A 10,170-nucleotide genomic window follows, 5' to 3' on the forward strand; every position below is an offset into this window, starting at 1 on the left:
TCCACCTGTAAAAAAATTTTCATCCTCGAGCGGACATAGAAAGGTACCTGGACAGGTGAAAAGGTGTGGATATCTACTCCGCATGTCTGACTCGGACTCCCAAGTGGCTACCTCGATCGGCTGACCCCTCCACTGCACTCGAACTGAAGGATAACTCTTAGACCTCAACTACTGGACCTACCGGGCTAGAATAGCCAGTAGCTCCTCCTCGTAAATCAAATCCTTGTCAAATTGGACTAGCTGAAATCTAACACATGGGACGGATCACCGTGATACTTCCGGAGCATGGACACATAGAACACTGATGTACTGCTGATAAACTAGGTGGCAGTGCGAGCTTGTAAGCCATCTCACCCACTCTCTCGAGAATCTCAAAGGGTCCGATATACCTAGGGCTCAACATACCCTTCTTTCTGAACCTCATCACACCCTTCATGGGTGAAACCCGTAGCAATACCCTCTCTCCAACCATGAATGCAACATCACAAACTCTACGATTGACAGAACTCTCCTGCCTGTACTGAGCGATCCGAATTCAATCCTGAATAATCTTAACCTTATCCAAGGCATCCTGAACTAAATATGTACCTAACAACCGAGCCTCCCCCGGCTCGAACCATCCAACTGGCGAACGGCACCGCCTCCCGTATAATACCTAATAGGGAGCCATCCGAATGCTCGACTGGTAGCTGTTGTTATAGGTAAACTCCACAAGTAGAAATAACTGATCCCAAGAACCCCCGAAATCCATAGTGCAAGTGCGAAGCATATCCTCCAATATCTGAATAGTGCGCTCGAACTGTCCGTTCGTCTGGGGATGAAATGATGTGGATGAAATGATGTACTCAACTCAACCTGCGTGCCTAACTCATGTTGTCCGGCCCTCCAGAAGTGCAAGGTAAACTTTGTACCTCGATCAAAAATGATAGGCACGAGTACACCGTGAAGACAAACGATCTCGGGGATGTAGATCTCAACTAACCGCTCTGAAGAATAGGAAACTACCACTGGAATGAAATGTGTTGAATTGGTCAACTTGTGCACAATGACCCACACCGTGTCGAACTTCCTCTAAGTCCGTTGGAGTCCAACAACAAAATCCATAGTGATACGTTCCCACTTCCACTCAGGAATCTCTAGATTCTGAAGCAAAACACCAGGCCTCTGATGCTCGTAATTTTCTTGCTGACAATTTAGACACCGAGCTACATATACAACTATATCCCTCTTCATCCTCCTCCATCAATAATCTTGCCGCAAGTCCTGATACATCTTGGCGACACCCGGATGAATAGAAAATTGGGAACTGTGGGCCTTCTCAAGAATCAACTCACGAAGCCCATCCACATTGGGCATACAAATACGACCCTGCATCCGCAAAATCCTATCATCTCCAACAGTGACCTGCTTGGAACTGATAATAGGCTGAATATAGGTGATTTAGCGATTGTTTATGCTCCCGCTTGATTATATTCCGATGTTATAATGGGGGTTAAATGATTAAAAATGGGCTTTAATTGTGATTTTTATATATTACAGGACGAGGAGCCTATGTGATGCATTAAGAAGGTGATCAGAACTATTTTAGAGCAAGAACAACCCCTCGGAGCTGAGTACGCACGAAGACGAGGAATAAAATCACGAAATGAAAGTCCTAGGCTAGCGCAGTCAGGTGTGCGCCAGCGCTAAAAGTAGCGCGCCCAAGACACTACGATTACCAACTAGCACGGTCAGATGCCCGCCCAGGTGCACGACCGCGCTAGTCCAAATTCCGGGAAGGTTTATTTAGGGGTAAAATTGGAAATCTGGAGGGAACCCCACTTAACCTATATAAACTCAAGCTGCCTAAGGTTAATTTATCAAGTTTTTCATAGGCTAGAGCAAGGTATCAAGAGGCAAGAGGCAGGAGGAGATTTGACCATCAAGTTCTTCTTTTCTTTCCTTTGTTTTTGCTATTTGTGATGAAATTGAACCCTATTGTGTTGAACTTTAGTATGAGTAGCTAAAACCCATTATTCTGGGGTCATGGGTGAAACATGAAAGTTGATGTTTGACGTTTAATTCGACGAAGTTGGTTTGTCATATTGGATTGTTTATTTAATTTTGAGTTTTGTTATTTTGCTGAGTAGCTAACAGTGGAATACTATCTACGAATCTAGAGTTGAACTCGAAAGTGGGAACTTTAGATTGCATATAGAATTAAATAGAGCAAGTTCTTGAACCCAGGCCTCTGGGAACGAATTCGCAATTGGGATAGACATATACCCAATTGCCTTGCTTGGTTGGAATACAGGAATTGTAAATGCATTCTTGTTAATCTTAATTCCATAGACATATAGGCGTTAAGTTAGCTTGAATAGGCGAGTAAGAACTCGACAGATTCTTATGAGTAATATAAACCCTGTCAATCAACAATCCAGATAAATTGATTAGTCGTTTTAAGCCAAGAACACAACACGATTGTTAACTAGCCCGTGACCCTGGAATATCTTCTCCTACTGTTTGTTACTTGAATTTGCTATTCGTTTGGTGAATTGCTCTAGTTAGATTATTTCTTGATAGTTTAGGTAGTAAAACAATTACATCTCGATTTTGTGAAAAACCTCTTGGATAAATAAAGTAATTGAGTTTGAATCAGTCAACAGTTAATCATAAGTCTTTGTGGGAACGATACTCTACTCACTACTCTATTACTTGACGATCACGTGCACTTGCGTGAGTGTTTTTGGTCGCAACAAGTTTTTGGCACCGTTGCCGGGGACTTAGAAATTAGCTACTTGACTAAGTTGAGCTTCTATTATTTGTTTATTCGAGTTTTAATTATCAGTTCACTTTGTTTGTGCTAATACATGATCTTTTCTTGAATGCGAAGAAGTAGAAGCGCAAACAACCTCCTTCCTCTTGATCCCGAAATTGAACGAACACTTCACATAGTGAGGAGGGAGGTGGACGCTCGAACTAGAATTGAAAGAGAGTTGGACATTGAAGTCCAACCACAGCCAATTGAGATGGGTTGTAATGAGGAACGCGCGGTGATTGAAGCCGCAAGGCCCAGTCTGGCTAATATGACTCAGGCTATTGTGAAGCGTGACATCACTGGGCACTTTGAACTCAAGAAATACATGGTGCAGCTGATCCAATCCACAGGACTATTTGTGGGTCTACCTTATGAAGACCCGCAGAGGCATATTCAGAATTTTTTGGAAATTACGGATACTTACAACTATCCGAACGTTTCCAAGGATTATGTCAGGCTGACACTTTTCCCCTTTTCTCTGAGCGGGGAGGCTAAGGAGTGGTTGAATAAGGAGCCAGCGAATTCCATCAGCACTTGGGATGATTTGGCAAGGAAATTCTTAATCAAGTTTTTCCCCACTAAGAAAACAAAGGTGTTGAGGAGTCAAATTCTTGGGTTCGAACAACGAGCTGGTGAAACACTTCTTCAAGCATGGGAAAGGTACAAGAAGATGCTCAGAGATTGTCCACATCATTGTCAGGCGGACGAGGTATTGGGCCACACTTTTGTAGATGGGTTAGATGATGCATCAAAGATGAATCTTGATTCAGCTTGTGGGGGTAGTTGCATGACGCGACCGTACAGTGAAATCCAACTCTTGCTGAATACCTTCACAGCTAATGATAATAATTGACAAGGTGAGGGTGACTCATGACGGGCAGTCAAGCAAAAAGCAGCTGGAGTACTTGAGCTCGACGAACTGTCAGCCATGAGAGCCGAAATTGCAAAGCTGGCCAATCAAATGAATAGAATGACAATGCAACCACCACAAACAATGCAACCTGTGCACCAAATGGCTATTTGTTGCGAATTATGTGGTGACAATCATATGAGTGACATGTGCCCCACAAATCCAGAATCCATCTATTATGTAGGGCAACAGAACAGAGGTCCATTGAATCAGCATGCTCAATACGGAAATTCCTACAATCCAAATTGGAGGAATCATCCCAACTTCTCATGGGGTGGAAATCAGCAGAATCAAAATCAGCATAGACCACAAGGGGGTTTCAATCAGCCTCAAAGGCCACCCCAACAAATGGAAGAAAGCACCAATGATTTGTTGAAGAAGTTGTTGATTGACAATCAGCAGCTTAGGACCGATTTCAGAAATCTTGAGAGGCAGATGGGGCAGTTAGCCACAAATCAAAACACTAGACCTGCAGGTGCTCTCCCAAGTGATACAGAGAAGAACCCTCAAGTTAATGCAGTTACACTTAGAAACGGGAGGGAGCTAGAGGAAGTGCCAAAGAAGAAAAAAGATAAGCCCATACCTGAGGGGGAGTTGATCCCTAAAGTAACACAAGAGTCAATCAATGCAGCTAAAATTCCAGAGCCAATGGCGGCCCCGAAGCCACCACCCCCTTTCCCCCAAAGACTGCAGAAGAAGAATGATGATAGCATGTTCAGCAAATTTCTCACCATGTTGAGCCAGGTTCAATTGAATATTCCACTTATTGATGTACTCCGCGAAATTCCAAAGTATGCTAAGTACATAAAAGATATAGTGGCTCACAAGAGACGATTGACTGAATTTTAGACAGTTGCACTTACTGAAGAGTGCACTTCAAGGGTCCAAAATAAGCTCCCTCAAAAGCTTAAGGATCCTGGCAGCTTCACGATCCCTGTGCGCATTGGTAATATTGATGTGGGTCGTGCTCTTTACGACTTGGGGGCGAGCATTAATCTGATGCCCCTATCTTTGTTCAAGCAATTGGGCCTGGGAGCTCCAAGGCCAACTACTGTGATGTTGCAGCTGGCTGATAGGTCGATAGTGCACCCCGAGGGGGTGATTGAAGACGTGTTGCTGCAGATTGGGAAATTCATCTTCCGTGCTGATTTCATTATCCTCTATTATGAGGCTGATGAACTGGTCCCCATCATATTGGGGCGACCTCTCTTGGCTACTGGTGATGCAATTATCAAAGTGAGAGAGGGAAAGATGATCTTGAGGGTAGATGATGAAGAAGTAGTTTTCAATGTTTACAAAGCAATCCAACTTCCCCGCCACTATGAGGAGCTCTCAATGATATCTGTCGTTGAGATTGATGAGCAGATTCATGATGCAAGTGTTTATCTAGACGATTCTCTAGAGAAAGCACTTATGTTGTTTAATGGCTTGGAGAGTGATGATGAGGTTGAGGAGATGATGCAAATCTTAGATACATCTTGTGCGTACATGAAAGGGGTACATCCCTTTGAGCCTTTGAACGGGCCAGAAGGACCTCCGCCTAAGCCGTCAATTGAGGAAGCCCCAAAATTGGAGCTTAAACCTCTTCCACCTCACCTGCAATATGCTTATTTGGGAGACTCTGACACTTTACCTGTTATTGTTTCCTTTGACTTATCTAAATTGCAGGAAGAAAAGCTATTGAGAGTGCTACGTGAGTACAACGAGCAATAGGGTGGACGATGTCTGACATATAGGGCATTAGTCCAGCCTTTTGCATGCACAAAATCCTCATGGAGGATGGACACAAGCCCAGTGTAGAGCAACAACGCCGACTAAATCCAATCATGAAAGAGGTGGTAAGAAAAGAAGTGATTAAGTGGCTTGATGCAGGTATAGTATTTCCTATCTCAGACAGTAAATGGGTAAGCCCCGTCCAATGTGTACCCAAGAAAGGGGGGATGACTGTAGTAGTTAATGAGAATAATGATTTAATCCCTACAAGAACTATCACCGGGTGGAGAATTTGCATTGACTATAGAAAATTGAACAATGCCACCCGGAAGGACCACTTCCCCCTCCCCTTTATTGACCAAATGCTTGATGGATTAGCTGGCCAGGAGTACTACTGCTTCTTGTATGGTTACTCTGGGTATAATCAGATTTCTATAGCCCAGAGGACCAAGAGAAGACCACTTTTACGTGTCCTTATGGCACGTATGCGTTCAAGAGAATGCCCTTTGGTCTTTGTAATGCACCTGCGACTTTTCAAAGGTGTATGATGGCTATTTTTACTGACATGGTCGAGAGGTTTGTGGAAGTATTCATGGATGATTTTTCTGTGTTTGGATGTTCTTTTTATAACTACTTGATGAATCTTGATAAAGTGCTTGCTAGGTGTGAAGAGACTAACTTGGTGCTAAACTGGGAAAAGTGCCATGTCATGGTACGTGAAGGTATAGTTTTGGGGCACAAGGTGTCCAAAGATGGTTTGCAGGTGGACAAGGCAAAGGTGGAAGCAATTGAAAAATTGCCCCCACCGATATTTGTAAAAGGCATCCGCAGTTTCCTGGGCCATGCAGGTTTTTATCGTCGTTTCATTAAAGATTTCTCGAAAATTTCCTCTCCCTTGTGCAGGTTGCTTGAGAAGGATGTCGCCTTTAAATTTGATGATGCCTGTCTAAAGGCATTTGAGGAGCTGAAGGGAAGGTTGGTGAATGCACCAATCATCATTGCTCCTGATTGGGAGCAGCCATTTGAGTTGATGTGCGATGCGAGTGACTTGGCTATTGGAGCTGTTTTGGGACAAAGGAGAAACAAAGTCTTCCACTCCATCTACTATGCAAGCAAAACTTTGAATCTAGCTCAGATGAACTACACAGTCACTGAAAAAGAGTTGCTTGTAGTGGTGTGGGCGTTTGACAAGTTCAGGTCATATCTTGTGGGGACCAGAGTCATCGTCTACACAGATCATTCAGCTATCAGATACCTGTTTGAGAAGAAGGACGCCAAGCCAAGACTGATTAGGTGGGTCCTACTCTTGCAAGAGTTTGACTTAGAGATCCGAGATCGCAAAGGAACAGAAAATCAAGTGGCTGATCACTTGTCCAGATTAGAAAATCGGAACCATATGGCTGAAGGGGTGCAATCAAAGAAACATTCCCTGATGAGCAGTTATTGGCAATCACCTCAAGCACAGCCCCATGGTATGCAGATTATGTGAATTTTATTGCAAGTGGGGTGACACCACCAGAGTTGACACCAGAGAATAGACGGAGGTTCCTGCATGACGTGAGGTTCTACATGTGGGATGAGCCATTCTTATACAGGCTCTGTGCAGATCAGTTGGTGCGGAGATGTGTTCCTGAGGAGGAAATGAGTGCCATACTTCATAGCTGTCACGCCTTGCCATACCGAGGTCATCACGGGGGAGACCGGACCGCCCAGAAAGTGCTACAATCAGGTTTCTATTGGCAAAATTGTTTAGGGATGCACACGCCTTTGTTAAAATGTGTGACAGGTGCCAAAAAAGGGGAACGATCACGAAGAAGCACGAGATGCCGCTGCAAAACATTCTGGTAGTGGAGCTCTTTGATGTGTGGGGGATAGATTTCATGGGACCATTTCCATAATCTAATGGTCATAGGTACATCTTGGTGGCAGTCGACTATGTTTCCAAGTGGGTGGAGGCCATTGCTCTTCCCACTAATGATGCAAAGGTTGTGGTAAGCTTTGTCAAGAAGCACATCTTCACACGCTTTGGAACTCCAAGGGTGTTGATCAGTGATGGAGGAACGCACTTCTGCAACAAATTGCTGAATAATGTCCTTGCAAAGTATAGAGTCAAGCACAAGGTGTCCACCGCCTACCACCCACAAACAAGTGGTCAAGTGGAAGTATCGAACATAGAGGTAAAGCAAATTCTTGAGAAAACAGTGAGTGCAAATAGAAAAGATTGGGCCGGGAAGTTAGACGACGCATTGTGGGCATATCGAACTGCATACAAGACTCCCATAGGTGCTTCTCCGTATAAATTAGTGTATGGGAAGGCATGTCACTTGCCCGTCGAGCTTGAACACAAGGCCTATTGGGCCATTAAAAAGCTGAATATGGATGGGGACGTAGCCGGTGAGAAGAGGTTGCTGCAACTCAACGAGCTTGATAAATTTTGGTTGCATGCATATGAAAATGCAAAATTGTATAAAATGAAGACAAAAAGGTGGCACGACAAGCACATCCACCATCGAGAGTTCGAGCCAGGGCAAGAAGTTCTTTTGTTCAATTCGAGGTTAAAACTTTTTCCCGGAAAGCTCAAATCTCGTTGGTCAGGCCCTTTTTGTTGTGGTAAGTGTGAAGCCTCATGGAGCCATGGAGTTGAGGGATATGAGTTCAACTGGTACTTTCTTAGTGAATGGTCAAAGGATAAAACATTACTGGGGTGGTGACTATGCACGTCACAAGACCTCGGTGGACTTGACGGATGCTTGAGAACGTGTTGAGTCGTGCCGCGACGTTAAATCAGGCGCTAGATGGGAGGCAACCCATTGAATTGTTGTAACCGTCATGCCGCGACGTTAACTAAGGCGCTGGTTGGGAGGCAACCCAACGATAGTATTAGTTGTTGATTTTGTGTTTTAGGAAGTGCTAACCAATGCAGGTGATAATGGGCAAGTGCTAAGGCCATCGAACGAGGTGAGAACAGGTGAAAAGTTGTAGAAAAAAAATTCCCCAGGTGCGCGCCCGCGCTACTGGACGTGCATCTGGGCGCGCTAAATTGTTCCACTTCTGTTTTTGGACGCGCTAAAACTAGCGCGGCCGCGCATCTGGGCGCGCTACTAGCACGACCGCGCATTTGGGCACGCTAAATTTTCCAGCTTCTGCCTTGGCCGCGCTAAAACTAGCGCGGCCGCGCATCTGGGCGCGCTAGTTCCGTCAAATTGCCGCCCGTCATTTTTTTATTAGTTAAGTTTTTCTTCTTTTCTTTTGTATAGGTTTTAATCCAATTCCCCCCCTCCCCCCCTCCCCCCCCGCCCCCTTTCTTATTACTGCCCTACTGCACATAACTTCCCCAAACACACACAAAACCCTTCATCTACATTCCCCCAAATTCCCTCTCCCATCTCACGAGTTCCCCATCCCTAATCTTACCCATCTTCCTCTCCAACTAATTTCTCTACTCACAATCATCTCCCACTACAGGTATGGTCCTTAGGTTCTTTTCTTCTTTTTTCTCTTTTTCTTATTTTTCAGATTTTTGTATATTTTTATGCCATTGTTGTAGTAGTTGTTCTTTGTTTAGTGTAGAACTTTAGTGAAAGATCTTATGGTGTTGGTAAGTGATTAGTGTGGGGTGGCGTTGGTAAGTGATAAGTGTGGGGTGGTAAGTGATGTAGTGGTGTTGTTAAGTGAAATTATGTGGTAGATTATTGTTCTAACAAGATAAAAGGAGTTGTAAAGGTCTAATGCCCACAAGGTGTTTGTGGAAAGGCCCCATTGAACGTGATTGTGTAGTTTGTGATGGCATATGCGTGCGAAGTCTGAGTAACCGCATTGCGTCACAAATTTTTGATTGGGCTGAGCTAATGTGTCCTGTTTTGCAGATATCATGACTCCATCTAGGAAACGACGCGCCACAGGGGCCTCTTCGAGCAACCAGGCTGGTTCGTCTAGGTCAAGAGGGGCTGCACATGCACGTTCCTTTGATGCCACCAAATTTGTTTCGGCCAAGGCACAAGACCGCTTTGCGGAAAAGGCTCGTAAAAAGCCAATTCCGAAAAGGGGTATTCACATTGGATAGCTCTAGCACCACTGCCCGCACATGTACAATGAGTTATTGTGAAGAGGGCTACAAACCTTCATCAATGAGCCGGGTGAGGGCAATGCAATGATTGTGCGGGAGTTCTATGCAAATGTACCGGAGCATGTTAACGGAGTGATCACGGTGCGCCGAAGGGCGGTGAATGCTTCTATTGAGGCAATACGGACGGCCTACCAGCTACCTCCACCTCCGGCTGCCCATGATGACTTCTATGAGTACGGCCGCAATCCAACGAATGCAAAATGGGCATGATTCTTTGAGACAATTTGTGTGCCCGGAAAAGAAGTGGTTTGGATGGACTATGGGGAGAAATTCTACTCCTCAGCACTCACCTTTGAAGGAAAGTGCTGGCTGCACCTTATAAACAACAAATTGATCCCATCTCACAATACTACAGAGGTCAATGGACCCAGAACTGCTCTGGTATGGTGCTTTGTGAATGGTTACGACTTTGATGTGGCCAAGGTGATGCATGAAGAAATGTTCATCCGCAACCAAGTAAAAAGGTATGGTTTCTTTTTCCCTTCCTTAGTGACTCAACTATGCAGGGCTGCTCAGGTGCCCGAAAATCTAGCTGTGGATGGGTTGGTAAAAAAAGAGGGCAAGTTCCATGCTGATAAAGTAACCACGGGCAAGGAGCCGGAAGTCGTAGCGACGGCGGAGAGT

The 10,170-nt window shown here is 44.7% G+C and overlaps 1 pseudogene; it reads left to right on the top strand.

The window, feature by feature from the left end:
* Positions 1 to 3,725: 3,725 nt before the first annotated feature.
* Positions 3,726 to 9,756, top strand: LOC109205833 (annotated as a pseudogene).
* Positions 9,757 to 10,170: the final 414 nt, after the last annotated feature.

This window comes from Nicotiana attenuata, unplaced genomic scaffold (assembly GCF_001879085.1).
Source record: "Nicotiana attenuata strain UT unplaced genomic scaffold, NIATTr2, whole genome shotgun sequence".
Classification (NCBI taxonomy): Eukaryota; Viridiplantae; Streptophyta; class Magnoliopsida; order Solanales; family Solanaceae; genus Nicotiana; species Nicotiana attenuata.